Below are 16,227 nucleotides of genomic sequence, written 5' to 3' on the forward strand. Positions count from 1 at the left end.
TCATGCTCTTTATTTTGTCTTTTTAGAAACAGCAAGTATTTATTTTAAATAAAGTCCAATTTATCAAACTATTACTTTATGAATAGTACTTTTGTATCCTTTTTAAGAAATCTTTATCTACCTCTTCATCATAAAGATATTCTCCTATGTTAACTGCTAGAAATTATTCTCCTTTGTTAACGCCTATGTGAACTGCTAGTATACTTCTGCTTTTCTCATTTAAATCTGTAACATCTTTTCAACTACTTTTACTTATGTTATAAAGTAGGGGGTCATAATTCAGCTTTGAATATGGTTATACAATTGATCCAATCAATAGATATTTAAAAACCATTTGTTAAAAAAATGAAGCCTTATGTCACTGAACTACGTTGGTACCCTAGTTATATATCAGATGAGCTTCTATACTTAGTCTGGTTCTGGAAGCTCTACTCTTGCTCTGTTGGTATAATTGTTTATCTTTGAATCAATCCTACTCTACCTTAACTACTTTAGCTTTATAATAATTTTTGATATTTGAAAATGTAAATCATCCAGTGTTGCTACCTTTCAAGATTATCTGAATAATCTAGAGCCATTGGTTTCCATATAAATTTTAGATTCAGCATTTCAGTTTATACACATATTGCTCTGAATATATATCAAACTGGGGAGAGCTAGCATTTTTAAACCATTTAAACCATTTTAGACTTCAACTATTTTAAACATAAAACTCATTTTAAACCATTGAGTCTGCTAATATATGGATATGAATCTTTCTCCATTTTTTTAGATTTTTTTTATTTCTCCCAGCAATAATATATAGGTTTCCGGTGGAGGTCATGCACATTTTCTGTTTAAAAAATTTCTAGACATTTGATATTTTGTTGTCTTATAAATAACATTGGTTTTAAAATTTAGTTTTCAATTTATTCATGTTGAGTGGCTAAAATACATTTGATTTTTAACATTAAGTTTTTGGCTTTCTCTAAGAAAAGCATACATTTTCAAGTACAATCAGGTCTTCTTATGAGATAACAGTGTTAGTTCTTCATTTTCAGTTTTTATAAATTTATTGTTTTTATTTTTCTTAATATACTGATTAGAACTCTCACTACCATTTATCGTTTGTCGAAGCTGGACTCTTGCCTCTCCCCAGCAGACACTAGGAGACACAGAACTTATCTTCAGGTGCAGTCTAGTAACACACAGTAAATTCTTTTATTATTATTATTATTATTATACTTTAAGTTCTAGGGCACATGTGCAAAACGTGCAAGTTTGTTACATATGTATACGTGTGCCATGTTGGTGTACTGCACCCATTAACTCGTCATTTACATACTCCTAATGCTATCTCCCCGCCCTCCCTCCTCCCCACAATAGGACCTGGTGTGTGATGTTCCCCTTCCTGTGTCCAAGTGATCTCATTGTTCAATTCCCACCTATGAGTGAGAACATGCGAAGTTTGATTTTCTGTTCTTGCGATAGTTTGCTGAGAATGATGGTTTCCAACTGCATCCATGTCCCTACAAAGGACATGAACTCATCCTTTTTTATGGCTGCATAGTATTCCATGGTGTATATGTGCCACATTTTCTTAATCCAGTCTGTCACTGATGGACATTTGGGTTGATTCCAAGTCTTTGCTATTGTGAATAGTGCTGCAATAAACATACATGTGCATGTGTCTGCATACCAGCATGATTTATAGTCCTTTGTGTATATATCCAGTAATGGGATGGCTAGGTCAAATGGTATTTCTAGTTCTAGATCATTGAGGAATTACCACACTGTTTTCCACAATGGTTGAACTAGTTTACAGTCCCACCAACAGTGTAAAAGTGTTCCTATTTCTCCACATCCTCTCCAGCACCTGTTGTTTCCTGACTTTTTAATGATTACCATTCTAACTGGTGTGAGATGGTATCTCATTGTGGTTTTGATTTGCATTTCTCTGATGGCGAGTGGTAATGAGCATTTTTTCATGTGTCTGTTGGCTGTATGAATGTCTTCTTTTGAGAAGTGTCTGTTCATATCCTTTGCTCATTTTTTGATGGGGTTGTTTTTTTCTTGTAAATTTGTTTGAGTTCTTCGTAGGCTCTGGATATTAGCCCTTTGTCAGATGAGTAGATTTGCAAAAATTTTCTCCCATTCTGTAGGTTACCTGTTCATTCTGATGGTAGTTTATTGTGCTGTGCAGAAATTCTTTAGTTTAATTATATCCCATTTGTCAATTTTGGCTTTTGTTGCCATTGCTTTTTATGTTTTAGACATTATGTCCTTGCCCATGCCTATGTCCTGAATGATATTACCTAGGTTTCTTCTAGGGTTTTTATGGTTTTATGTCTAACATTTAAGTCTCTAATCCATGTTGAATTAATTTTCATATAAGGAGTAAGGAAAAGATCCAGTTTCAGCTTTCTACTTATGGCTAGCCAATTTTCCCAGCACCATTTATTAAATAGGGAATCCTTTCCCTATTTCTTGTTTTTGTCAGGTTTGTCAAAGATCAGATGACTGTAGATGTGTGATATTATTTCTGAGGGCTCTGATCTGTTCCATTGGTCTATCTCTCTGTTTTGGTACCAGTACCATGCTGTTTTGGTTACTGTAGCCTTGTAGTATAGTTTGAAGTCAGGTAGTGTGATGCCTCCAGCTTTGTTCTTTTGGCTTAGGATTGTCTTGGCAATGCGGGGTCTTTTTTGGTTCCATATGAACTTTAAAGCAGGTTTTTAATTCTTTTGGCAGTCTTGAGCATTCCCAGCAGACATTTTAAAGAAGTGGGGTCATCCCTGGGAAAAAATTTTAATCTGAAAGAAGCCATGTTAGAGTTTGGTTAAGGAGAAACTCTTTGCCACTTCTTATAAGAACTGTGCTGTACCTGCTACCATCTTCACTTCCCAATTTGTTTTCTTAATTATTTAAATATAATTATTATATTATATAATATGGTCTAAACCATATTATAATATTGTTTAGATTTCTGTTTTCTATTCAAATAATTTTTGTTGTGATTTTCAAAACAAAATAGACATATCCTTGTTTTAAGACTTTTCTGCAGATTTTGCCTTTTAGCTATCACATCCTTCTTGAAATTCTCTTCTCCCTTGCCTACAAAAAGATCACATTATTCTTCTAGCTCCTCAAGTGTTTCTTTTATTCTTCTCTTGGTCATGTTTCTGCCTCTTTACAATCCTTAAAAACTAGTGTTTACTTGGTTTGACCCTCTGTACTTACTAAACTACTGATCACTATACTGTAGCCTGGAATTTTCCTAAATTTTAACGTTTAATTCCTCCTGTATTTCAGACATACTGAGGCAGGAGAATAGGGTTTGGATGTGGGGAACCTAAGGCTGATTCATGCTGGCTTCCTAGATCTGAATCAAAAAGAAAATCCCACCTCTACACACAGAAATAAAAAGGGATTAACGACTACTCCCTTTGCACTGCATTGCAGAAGAAAAATGGAAAGTACCTTTGATTGGTACCTTCCCACAACTAATCAGGCTAGTTGCAGTCCTAGACTTCATTTATATAGGATGCAACTAAGTAACCAATGGAAAATGACTAGAGCATATTTAAACCCCCTCAAAATTCTGTAACCAGCGCTTTAGAGCCGCTTGCTAGAGCCTGCTCCCACTCTGTGGATTGTACTTGGGTTTCGGTAAATCTATGCTTTTGTTGCTTCATTCTTTTGTTGCTTTGTCTGTGCATTTTGTCCAATTCTTAGTTCAAACTGCCAAGAACCTGGACAACTCCTAGTCAAGACCCTCCACTGGTAACAGTATTTCCAGCCATCTGGTGAAGATCTTCTAGCTGGGTGGATCCCTGTAAGACTGTAATTGACAACAACCAAGTTTAATGCTGCTGTGTCTTCGTAATTAGTGTATCTCCTTCTTAGAAGGCTTTCTCTTTTCCTTCAATCAATTCATGCCTTAACTCATTATTTAGCATTCTAAATTTAACTTAAATATTATCTCTTGTGAGAAACCTTCCCTAAACCTTTGAGGATTATTCTGTCTTTTCTCCTTTTTTTTTTTTCCTTATCATAAAACTTGTTTTTTCTATCTCAATTATGTAACTTATTATAGTTTTTAAAATTACTGACTCTATTTTTGCCCCAACAAAACGTTTGTGATAGCTTGTCTTTATTTAACATATCTCTTTAAGAGCAGGGTTCCAGAGTAGGATGTTGAATTAGACTAGAATTTCCTTCCAACTCCACAGGTATTAGGACTTTGTTAGTTCATTTTCTATCTTTGTACCTAATGAAGTGTCATGCATTTGGGAGATGATCAATACGGTATTTTCCATGAATGGTCACTAAGTGGCTTGTGAAAAAGAGAAAGTATGCAATCTTGTCTTCTCTTACCACTATCTTGCTGATGGTTACAATTCTGGAATACAGAAAAGCAGAAGAAGCTTGATGCAGACATCCTTAACATCCCTTGAGACTCTCATAGAGAAGGGTTAGCTAAGTATAGGCTGGAGCTACAGAGATTTATCCATTCTCCTCAAGAATCTGGTCTTCAGATGGATGACTGATGCCTATCAGAAAAGATAGGGACATTTTGTATATATTTGGAGAACTGACACATTTTTGAGTCCCTAACTTTGATACATTTCTAAATTAAGCTTCTCTTCATTTAACATGCCTCTCTTAAAACAGTATTCAATTATTAAATATTGAAATAAACTAGTGTTTTCTCTTAACTCCAAAATTTGCATTTCATTCATAAGGGGTCAATAAATAAAATAAGTGCATTCATCTCTGCATGAATGAACCAAAGATTTAGTAATTTTGGTAATTTGCAGGTGTTTGCTGTTTTATCTTTAAGTTCCATCTCTGTTTCAATTTTAACATCACCTAGATTTTTCCTTTTTTCAGAAATCTTGTTAGTATCATGACAATTCACAAGTTCTTTGTTGTTAGGTTTCTAGGAATAGTGTTCCATATCCCTAATATTTTTAGGTCAAAAATTTTATTCTTCGAAGTCTACCAACATCTCATTTCTTGAACTTTCTCTAACTACTTTATTGATCTCATCTGCATTCTGGAATTAATAACTAAACATTTTCTTTGCTCTCCATCCTTCCACTTCTTCCTTCTTACATAAACTTTATCTCTCTTCTTGTCTTCAAAATCTTTTATGGCTCATACCCTGGATAGAAAATGCACACTTAAAAAAAAATTTGGATCAAATCATACTTGTTTCCAATTCATTTTGTTACAGGATTTCTTCTTTCTTGTCATCATTGTGTCCTACTCATTCAGCAAACATATTAACATGTCTAAGATAAATATTTATATTTTACAACTTTATCTACAAGAGAAAAACTTATAAATAATACTATTTTCTCCATAGCACATGAATTTGAAAAGTAAAAATAATAGTTTCAAAAGTCAAATATCTTCCAAATTTCTTACAATTTGAAAAATAAGTTATTAATAAAGTAAAGCACTTTAAATACTTTCAGGAATGAAGTGGGATTAAAATATTAAAATGACAAAACTTAACTGTTGCTATAATAATGCCTAATGTCTATGAGGTGATTAAAATGTGTCACAAACTATGTTAAATGACCCAAAGGCATATTTTCATGTAATCTTCAGAACAACTTTATGAAGTTTGAACTACTATTATTTCCATTTTATGGATGAGGCTACTGAGGTTCAGAAAAATTAAGGAATGTGTCCAAGATCCTACAGAACGTAGAAGGAAAAGCTACAGGCCTATAATCTTCTTCATGATGTGACTCTTGCCTATTTTTCCAGCTAGACAAATGTGAAATTCAAATACATTGGAGACAGCAATAGTGATACTGAATGAAGGTGAAACTATCATTAACAGTTTTTATGGCATCGTTTTCCATTATTTGGCTGTCATTTGAAACAAGAATGTCCTAGCATTTTTTAAACTAGGTCTAGTCCCCATTTTTCTTAGTTTTCCTTAGAAGAAAGTGGATGGTCTATCAAATAAAGTGTCCTCAAAATGACCTCAAGATATACACTCATCAAAAGAACAGATTTCCACCTCAATAAGAAAATAACGGACTCTCTGTAAAAGGCCAGCTTGTAGGAGAATACTTGGGTATTTAGGAAACAACTTCGGGTAAAAGGAAAGAAATCACTTTATATAATGTAAAATGACACTTCCACTTGTGTAAATTCATCCTTAGCCTTTTTTTTTTTTTTTAACGAATTCTGTATAATTTTACTCAGAAAATATTTTATGTTAAACTTTTTAATTTATTTCAAAATCAACTTTGTTTTAACTCTTCCCCAAAGTTCCTTGGAAGTTTATTTTTATATATCTTAATTTTGATGTTCTTCTTCAATCTTTTTAGCATCTGTATAGCAAGAGTTTTTAAGATCGCATTTTTTTTTTGTAAGTTGGAAAATGTTTTCCAAGTATTCAACTTTTTTCCAGTTGAACCAATAAAATGCTGCCTTCCAGATATAAAATTAATCAGGTTGGTTTAACTTGGGATTGCAATGGAATGAATAAGACTGTGTTTTGAACCTGATGTTCCCTCCATTAACCTGATCAAATTATGTTTCAATTAATGGATATGCAGTTTTAGGAACACCTTGAAAAGCGTAGAAGAGTGAGCAAACTATATAAATAATGTTGCAAAGATTACTTTTGTCCACTATATGTGGCCTGTGGAGGCAGGTCTTGATTGGTTATCATAAAGCAATTCATGAGGACATTGGCACCTAATGGTGGTGGTAGGGAAAAGGCGAATATGAAGGTCTCCTTGCCTATAGATATGCTGTTCTCCTTTTAGTAAAACACACTGCCCTCTTCCCATCTACTCAACTCTTACTCATCCTGAGATGCTAAACTGACAATTGGTTCAGACATATGCATGTGAAACTACTGAGTTAGGGAGCTGGGCCTTGGTCAGCTCATAGACCACCGGCAGTGTCTAACTCCATATGGAGTTATCTTCCTTCTTCTTTTTGTTTAAATCCAGAGAGCTTCTTTTTATTTTAAAAACTACTCTGAAGTTGGAAAACAAAACAAAATGAAATACGAACTAGATCATGCAGTCTGCCAAAACCTTACTTTTTATATCTCAGCAAGAATTTAATGCCTGTTTTCCCCGTGGTTCTGTTGTGACGATTCCCTCTTGAGTCAGTGAATGCTTTACAACTAGCTATTGAGGTAAGAGAGGGCCTCAGGATCAACAAAAGTACAGTGCCATTTCCAAAATTCTTCTTACTTTCTCAGTAACTTGGGGCTAATACATGTTAATCAGATATTTACACTTACATTAAAGAGCTGGGTTAATTAATAAGATAATTATCAAAACCTAGGGCTAAAGAAGATTTTGCATGGTAATCTTTCACCTTCTTATAAGACCAAATTTAACCTCTACAAGGCAGATAATGATTATATTTTCTACTTCTAATACTACAGCCTCTGATTATGATCCAGCTCAGGTATTTCTTATGCAATGTAATTACATGACCATCTAAAATTTGGTTAAGATGGAAAGGGTGGGAAACAAAGAACCCTTGATTAATCTCTTTTGGTGATTATGCACTAGTCCAACTTGATTCTTTTTTTGTTGCAAATCATTTATGATCCCAATGTGTCTTCCAAAACAGTCACTTTGCCTTGTTTTCAGAGAAAAAGTCCAATATTAATAGAAATAGTAACAAAACACAAATTTTCTGAGCACTTATATTCTAGAAAGGCTCAGTTCCTATGTACACAAAATGTAAAGTCTAGGAAAATGTTTTAAAAGTTGATTCTTTTTTCATTATTTTTAAAATTGTATATATTTGTGGTGTACAACATGTTATGACATATGCACACCTTGTGAAATGGCTAAGTCCAGTTAGCCTATTAGCCTATGCATTACCTCGCCTACTTATCATTTATTAGTCGTGAGAACACTTTAAAATCTACTATCGTAGAAATTTTTAAGTACACAATGCATTGTTATTAACTATAGTCACCATGATATACAATAGATCTATTCAACGTATTCCTTCTGTCTAACTGATGTTTTGTATCATTTGACCAACATCTCTCCAATATCACCTCCCCATGTCTCCCACAGCTCCTGGTAACCACTATTTTAATCTCTGCTTCTATGAGTTCAGCTATTTTTAGATTCCACATGTGGTATGTAAGATCATGTGGTATTTGTCTTTCTGTGCCTGGCTTATTTCACTTAAGAGAAAGGTCCATCTCTGGGTATGGATAACAAGAGTTCTTCTTTAATAAAAAGCAAACACAGAAGCCATGATAAATAAAACATTTCAAATGGCAATGTAATTTTATGTCAGATGTAATCGATGAAAATCATAGAGAAAATCCTGATAATTAAAAGCTATTCACTCCTTGATACCAAAGCTCTTTCAGGGAAGACAGGGCTGTGGGGCAGTGTTTAAGGGCATTCACCCTAGAGTAAGGCTGCTTGGGATTAAACACTGGCTTCACCATTTACTAATTGTGCAGCAGACTTTGTGACTTAACCCTTTTCAATTTCAGTTTCCTCATTGCAAAGTGACAATAATGATAGAAGCAACTTCATGGGTTGTTGTAAATATTAATTGAGCTAATATAAGTAAAGTGCTTAGCAAAGCAAGCATTCATGTTTTATTTATTTATTTATTTATTTTGAGACTGAGTTTTGATCTTGTTGCAATGGCTGGATCTCAGCTCACTGCAACCTCCGCCTCCTGGGTTCAAGAGATTTTCCTGCCTTAGCCTCTTGAGTAGCTGGGATTAGAGGTGCCCACCATCACGCCCAGCTAATTTTTCATATTTTTGGTAGAAACGGAGTTTCACCATGTTGGGCATTCTGGTCTCGAACTCCTGACCTCAAGTGATCCACCTCCTTCAGCCTCCCAAAGTGCTGAGATTATAGGCGTGAGCCACCACGCCCAGATGCATTCATGTTTTAGCCATTAACCACTGTTCATATTGTTATTCATTTGACAGTTGTTGACAAACAGCTTCTGAGATATGAAAGATAAGTAAGTCCCCTGCTCTCAGTGAGCTTATGTTCCAAAGAGAAAGGTGTATATGCAAACTGCTGTAAATCACATTACATGAATAACAGAGATGTGCCAATTGTGCTGTAGAAAGGAAGAAATGGGGCAGAAAACAGATAAAGATAGAAACAATCAAGTTACATTTTTATGTGAAACAAGAGAGCTCTTTGGACCTCTTGAAACAGAATAATTAGATGCTTCATCAAACTCCAATTGGATTTTTAAATCATAGTAAATACAAGTATCTTATAAAACCAAGTTTACTGGTATTTAATAGATTGAGAATGAAAATAGAATACTCAAAACTTAGCAACACCATCCCATTTATGTACCAGGGTGAGGAGTTATGGACAATAATATAAAACTATGTTTACTAAAAAATATGTTTTCCAAATAGGAAAATAATTGCTCTTCTAAAAATTGTAGAGAAGTAATAGTTTCAAGAAAGCACTGATGAGAGTCATTTTACCCTCAAATGCAGTTTAATTTCAACAGCAGACAAGTCTAAATACGTGTATGCAATATGATAGGAAAATCACTCATTTTTTAGACCTAGGTCTTCAGCAGGCAATGAACAGTATTTAATGCCATATGGAGGTAATTTAATAAGAATTTTGCAATACTTGAACAAGCATCATCACCAAATCTACTAAATGGAGGTAGTGATTTTGTTTCTTTCTAGCATAATGATTTAGTTGTGCAATGGTGCTGTCACCAGATGAGATTAATCACAATAATGATGCGTCTTTTTGCTAAGGATATTATCATAAATCATTTGAATACAGCCCAAGAGAAAAAGCTTCTAGTTAAACTTTCTAAATGTTACCAAATGGTTATAAAGCATGAGCTGTTGAAAATAGGAATATTTTTATTTCAGTTTGGGGATCATATGGTAAAATCATTATTCATTGACACTGAAGTTATTACACACACACACACACACACAAATCTCAAGAGATATTGAAAATGATGATTCGTATTGTTCAAATTACATTCATATGACCTTAGTTAAGTGATTTAAAATTGGGTATTAGTTTCTTTACCTGTAAAGCAAAAATAATAATATCTATCTCTTAGAATTTTTATGAGGCAACATATTTGTAAAGTACTTTATAGCCTAAAATAATTCTTTTTCCTCCCCTTTTGTCAACTCTGTCAACTCATTTTTCATCTTGCTCTACTTCTTCTACTTTTTCTTTATTGTCTTTTTTTCTCTCTTTTATATTCTTTTTCCTTTTTCCTATTTTTTTTTGTTCTATTATTAATTAGGCTTAATTTTACCAGGTCAAATATATATGATGTGCGCCTTCAGGAATACTTTGTACGCTTGCTTCATCATCACAGAGCTAAAGCTAAAATCAAGGAAATTTTTACTGTTCTACAATTGTAGGTTCCAGTTTATGCAATTTTCATATTGTGTTTGTTTTTTCTAAAATCTACTTACTAATCAAAAGAATATAGTATCAAATTGACAATATAATCTCTTAGTTGAAAGCTTAGCACGTGAACATTAATTTCCTTATCTCTTAATAATAATCAATTTAAAACAATTGAGCATAATATGTAGTTTAAAATATTCAACTGTTACATAATTTTAATCACACAATCTGTAACACCTGCTTTCTTTATGGCAATTTTGTGAAAATTAACTAGAAAATAATTGTAAAATTCGTTGCAAATTCTGAAAACTTTTGAAATACTATTAATGAGAAAGTATGGAAAATATTATTTTAACATTTCAGTTCCCAAATTTTTTAAATTTGATTTTGCCTTTTTAAAAAATTTTTAGTTTATCAGTAATTACTGATGATAAGTATGACTCCTAATGTAGCCACATATAGTAACCGCTAGAAAGATAAAGAAAAGATGAGCTTCTCCTAAAATAAGCTAAGGGTTAATTTTTAAAAATCTCTTTGGAATACAATGTTTTATAAACATTTGCATCACATACACACTATATTTCATTCCCCTTAATTGAAATAGAAAGAATGAAGTTAATTTCGGTACTTGCAAAAACATTTTAAATATCCTGTGGTTGCTTTTTAATAAATGCGTCTTACCCATTTTGTGCTCCTGTAACAAAATCTCACACTGGGCAATTTATAAACAACAGGAATTTATTTTTCAGAATTCAGGGGTCTGAGAAGTCCAAGATCAAGGTGCCTGCACCTAATATCTGCTAAGGGCCTTCTTGCTGTGTCCTCACATGGGAGAAGGTGAAAGGGCAAGCTAAAACGGGACAAAATTTCTCATTCAAGACTTCTAATAAGGATGCCCAATCCCATGCACAAGGGTGGTGCCCTCTGGACCTAATCACGTCCCAAACATCCGATCTCTCAACACCGACACATTGGCAACACCTGAATTTTGGAGGGGCCACATTGAAACCACAGCAAGATGAAACCTTTTAATTGATCACACTATGGGATACCACAACTGGAAAATCTGGTTTTCTGTGGTGCATTAGATATTCTAACTTAATAATCAAAGAGAGACTTAAACAGAAGTTGAGCTTCCTTCAAGAGGATAGGGTGACGGGGGTGATTAGTCAATTACTTGTAAGAAGAAAAGGAAAGAGCATTGTGTTTCCTCCCCTTGCTTATTTTTTAAATATTTTATTTTATTTTATTATTTTTTTAAGATGGAGTTTCGCTCTTCTCGTTCAGGCTAGAGTACAATGGCACCATCTCAGCTCACTGCAACCTCTGCTTCCTAGGTTCAAGTGATTCTCCTGCCTCAGCCTCCTGAGTAGCTGAGACTACAGGCATGCACCTCTACGCCCAGGTAAATTGTTTTTTGCTTGTTTGTTTGTTTTGTTTTATTTCATTTTGTATTTTTAGTAGAGACGGGGTTTTACCATTTTGGCCAGGCTGGTCAAACTCCTGACCTCAGGTGATCTGTCTATCCCGGCCTCTCAAAGTATTGGGATTACAGGCATGAGCCACCACACCCAGCCTCCAGTTGTTTATTTCTGTGCCTGAGCTTTCCCATGTATAAAGATGGTAATGAAAATAGTATCTACCTATCTCGTAAAGTTTTTCACATAAAGAATGTATCAGTTAAAGAACATACTAAAACTACATCTGGTACAAAAACAAGAATAGCAGTTGAAAAAAAGAGTGTTGTTAGGATAAATAAGTGTGCTGTGTCTGTAGGGCTTCCTATGGTTTTCATAACAAGCTTCTCAGTGCCTTCTCCCCACCTGCTGTTCCTTCCCTCTCCTTGCCAGCTTCTTCTCTTCTTTTCTTTCCTCTTACTCCCTGACTATCGTATGACTACGGCCGTTTTATTTTTCTCTCTCACTCTCACTTTCAGACTATGAGTTTCTGAATTCTTCTCTCCGAATTCCCATCCACCCATTCTTCTCTCTTTTTATCTCAGTTCTTGGCCTTCTATTTTTGCTATTGGAGGTTTTTGAAAATAAAACTAAATTGTTCTTGATCTCTGTTTTAAGTCAACTAGAATACAATGGCCATCACAGGGTTGACCTTCGGGTGTGAGTGCTGGCAGGAGAAGGGTCTTCCAGAGAGATTCCCTCAGTGTTTTGAAGGAGTGTCCTTCAGTGTTGTGGGTAAAGGAGGCACAGTGGTGCTTCTAGGATGTCCCTTAGAGGAAAAGTACCAATTTCACAGGTTCCCATGACACAAAACTCTTGCATATTCGTTAAATATCTTTACGCTGATTGCATGTGGTTCTGGTTAGAGGTCTGAGGCCAGGTATGGCCATTATTCTGTGACTCATCAAGCTCCAATGAGGTGCCACAACACAGATGAATCTGTCTTTCTCAGGTGAGAGGCACAAAGCTGAATGGGAAGCTATGGGTAGGCTAAAATCCAACAGTTTACTTGTGTCCCACTGTTTTTTCTCCTTAAATCACAGTTCCCTTTTTTACTAGTCAAATAACAAGTTTGAATCTTACTTGACAGTGATTACTAAAATTTGTTAAATATGTATTTTGTTGACCAGTACCTATAACACACACTTTGATGGTACCATCATGTGTGATTTTTTCAGTGTTCAGAGGTATTTTTGTTTTACACATAAGGAAACTGAGACTTACAGGATTTATATAACCTACCCGCTTTGATACAGGAGATTAGTGTCAGAATGTTGATTCAAACCCAAGCATCTGAGGCCAGAGCTCAGATTCTTAATCATTTTAGGTTAATACAGGGAAGAAAAGTTTGTGCAACTGCAGTTACATGATTCCCTGTGGGAAATACTGAGCTGGGTCTTCAAAAGTATTTCTACTTAGCTAGAAAATGTAGAGCTATTGCTGTAAAATAGTGAGTAGATTTATGTTGTTAACAATGAAAATGAGATACCACATACATTTGCACATGTATGTTCTTTCTAATTTGTGCAAAAAATTAATTCAACTGAATTCTCCCCTTTAATCTCGCTCAGCTCTCTTATCTAAATTGATCCTAACATATGTAGTTTCTTGGCAGGATCCAAATAGCATCTTATACTTAAATAGCAATCCATTGATGGGAACTCCTATTATATACCGAACGGTATTAATTATTAATGGTCCAAATGCAAGCAAGTCCCTGGGAGCTGCTGAATCATTAGATATTCTGAGGTTCATCTTCAAGGATGTTATGTAAACCAATTCTCTGAAGGATGACCATCTGAGGGACAATGTAAGCCATGACTAATAAAGTCATTACAGAAAAAGAAAGCACTGTTTTCAGACAGGAAAGGCAGCTTCTCTTTCCAATCTTAGGAAATATTGTGTGTTTGGGGATTTAAGTATTTTATTTATTTTTGAGCACAAAGTAGTACAGTTTTATTCACATGTTTTCTGAATATTTAATATACCTCTATTCACATGAAAGATATTCTTGGAGGAAAGCACAGAATGAGAAGCAGACACAGCACATCTAAATTATAGACAAGAATCAAATACATTTTTTTCCATCATTTTTTGTTTGTTTGTTTCATTACCTAGGTAACCCTCCTGAGGAAATTAGCAGCATTGACAATGGAAAACACTGTTTTATCTATCTTCCCTATGAGAAAGAAATCTGCTTGAAATAGAAAAAAACAGTGGAATAGGGCTCTATTTCTGAACAGATTTACATCTACAGAAGTTATATCACCGCTGAAATCCTTGGGATGCTGTGAGGATTTTTTTGGTTAAACTGAAATATCAACATAGAGATATAAAAAATAAAATAAAATAAACTGAGAAAACTAACAGCTTATATTTTGGAAAATTAAATAGCAAATTTATCTTTTATATATGGTTTCAAATGTATATTTCACCTCACAGTAAAACTTCATAAACCTTTATTATTTATAAGCCTGTAATAACTATTGTACAATTAATTAATTGCAGAAATGTAAGTGAAAACTGTGTACTTTCCGGTGAAGTGTTATATAAACGTGTAATGTTCAAAACCATCTACAGATTTATAAACCAAAAGTCAGGTGGACTGGCAATGAAAAAAATAAATTTTAACAACTAATTATACCATGAGAAAATTATATTATATTTTGGTAAATGATGACTGCCAAATGTGTCTCAATAAGGGTCGCTTCTTTTTTCCTAGACTTAGTTATTTATTCAATTAGTTGTGCTTGCAAAATTGAGTAAGAAAAATAATTTTACCTGAAATTAATTAATTACATGTCTTTTAATTCGAATGTTTGAATTATCTAATTCAACAATTATTATGTACATGTAAAAAGGGAGATTTAGAAAAATTTTTAAATATGCACTTTATAATCTTTTCCCTGCTTATTTCTGATCCTTGTAGGAGGAGAAAATGCTATTAATTGAACCATTTTTGTGACATGAAGTAGCTTCCCTTATGCTTACAGTGACAAAATAAGGTTAACATTGCATTTGTAAAAGCTACAAGGCTTTTAGAAAATTATTTATTATGTAAAAAGTTTAAGTTTTATCTCTGCCTATTCCTTTTTATTATATATCAGGCATATTAACTAACTTGAAATATCACATATAAGAATCCTGAGGTACATTATGATTTTTTTTTTTTTTTTTTTTTTTTTTTGAGACGGAGTCTCGCTCTGTCACCCAGGCTGGACTGCAGTGGCCGGATCTCAGCTCACTGCAAGCTCCGCCTCCCGGGTTCACGCCATTCTCCGGCCTCAGCCTCCCGAGTAGCTGGGACTACAGGCGCCCGCCACCTCGCCCGGCTAGTTTTTTGTATTTTTTTTTTTTTAGTAGAGACGGGGTTTCATCGTATTAGCCAGGATGGTCTCGATCTCCTGACCTCGTGATCCACCCGTCTCGGCCTCCCAAAGTGCTGGGATTACAGGCTTGAGCCACCGCGCCCGGCCCATTATGATATTTTTAACTCTTCAAGCATAGAAGTGGATGTGTTTTTATCTGGAATGCGTGAAATGTCCTCTTCTTTACCTAATAGTAACTGGTATGTCTTGGCTCAGCATTGAAACAACAAATTTAACAGCCAATAGATGGCACTGGAAGTGTTCAAAACATTTTCTATATCTTTTCTGTTCCATTGAGTGTAATTATTTTTTAAAGCAAATGACAATTTATATAGTTAAATTAAAAACAAAGGCACATTCAGAACGTCCATATTGAAGAAACTCAAATATTGTTGCCCGGCCGTTGAAAATTCTAGCACTTTAACAATATGAAATGATGCCTGCATTCTCTCCCATGTTATAACTTACTACTGTGTCATTCAAAGATGTTTTACCACCACCTGTTAGGATTTCTGAAGTCTGTAAACTCAATTGGTATGTGAGATGTCTGCAGAGATTTCATTTTTTGGTACTATTCCCCTGATTATGTGATCCTGGTAGAGGATTACAGCCAAATGTAATTAAATAATTTCATTATTGGTTCTCACCTGAATTTTTCTAAAACCAACTTCGCAAGTAAACCTTTCATCCTCTGTGGTAAACAAGCCCATAAAATGTTCAATGAATCAAGCAGAGTAAAAGAGAAAATGCATGACAGTATTTAAACACAGATTTCAGTGAACAGAGTAATCCATTTATGGGATGGGACTAATTTTCCTCTAAAATTGGTTAACAATGTGCTTGGTTATTTAGATGTGGTAGAAAAAGATCCCATGTGGCGTTCAATGGAAATGCCACCTAGGTAGAAAGCCAAACTACTACTATATCTGTTTTTTAGTGAGGTCCAGCAACTATGCTTTAATCATTGCCTTTTGTTATTTATTTATTTTTTCATTTTTGCTGTTACATCAAACATCTCACAAT

Source organism: Theropithecus gelada, chromosome 11 (genome assembly GCF_003255815.1).
Source record: "Theropithecus gelada isolate Dixy chromosome 11, Tgel_1.0, whole genome shotgun sequence".
In the NCBI taxonomy this organism is placed as follows: Eukaryota; Metazoa; Chordata; class Mammalia; order Primates; family Cercopithecidae; genus Theropithecus; species Theropithecus gelada.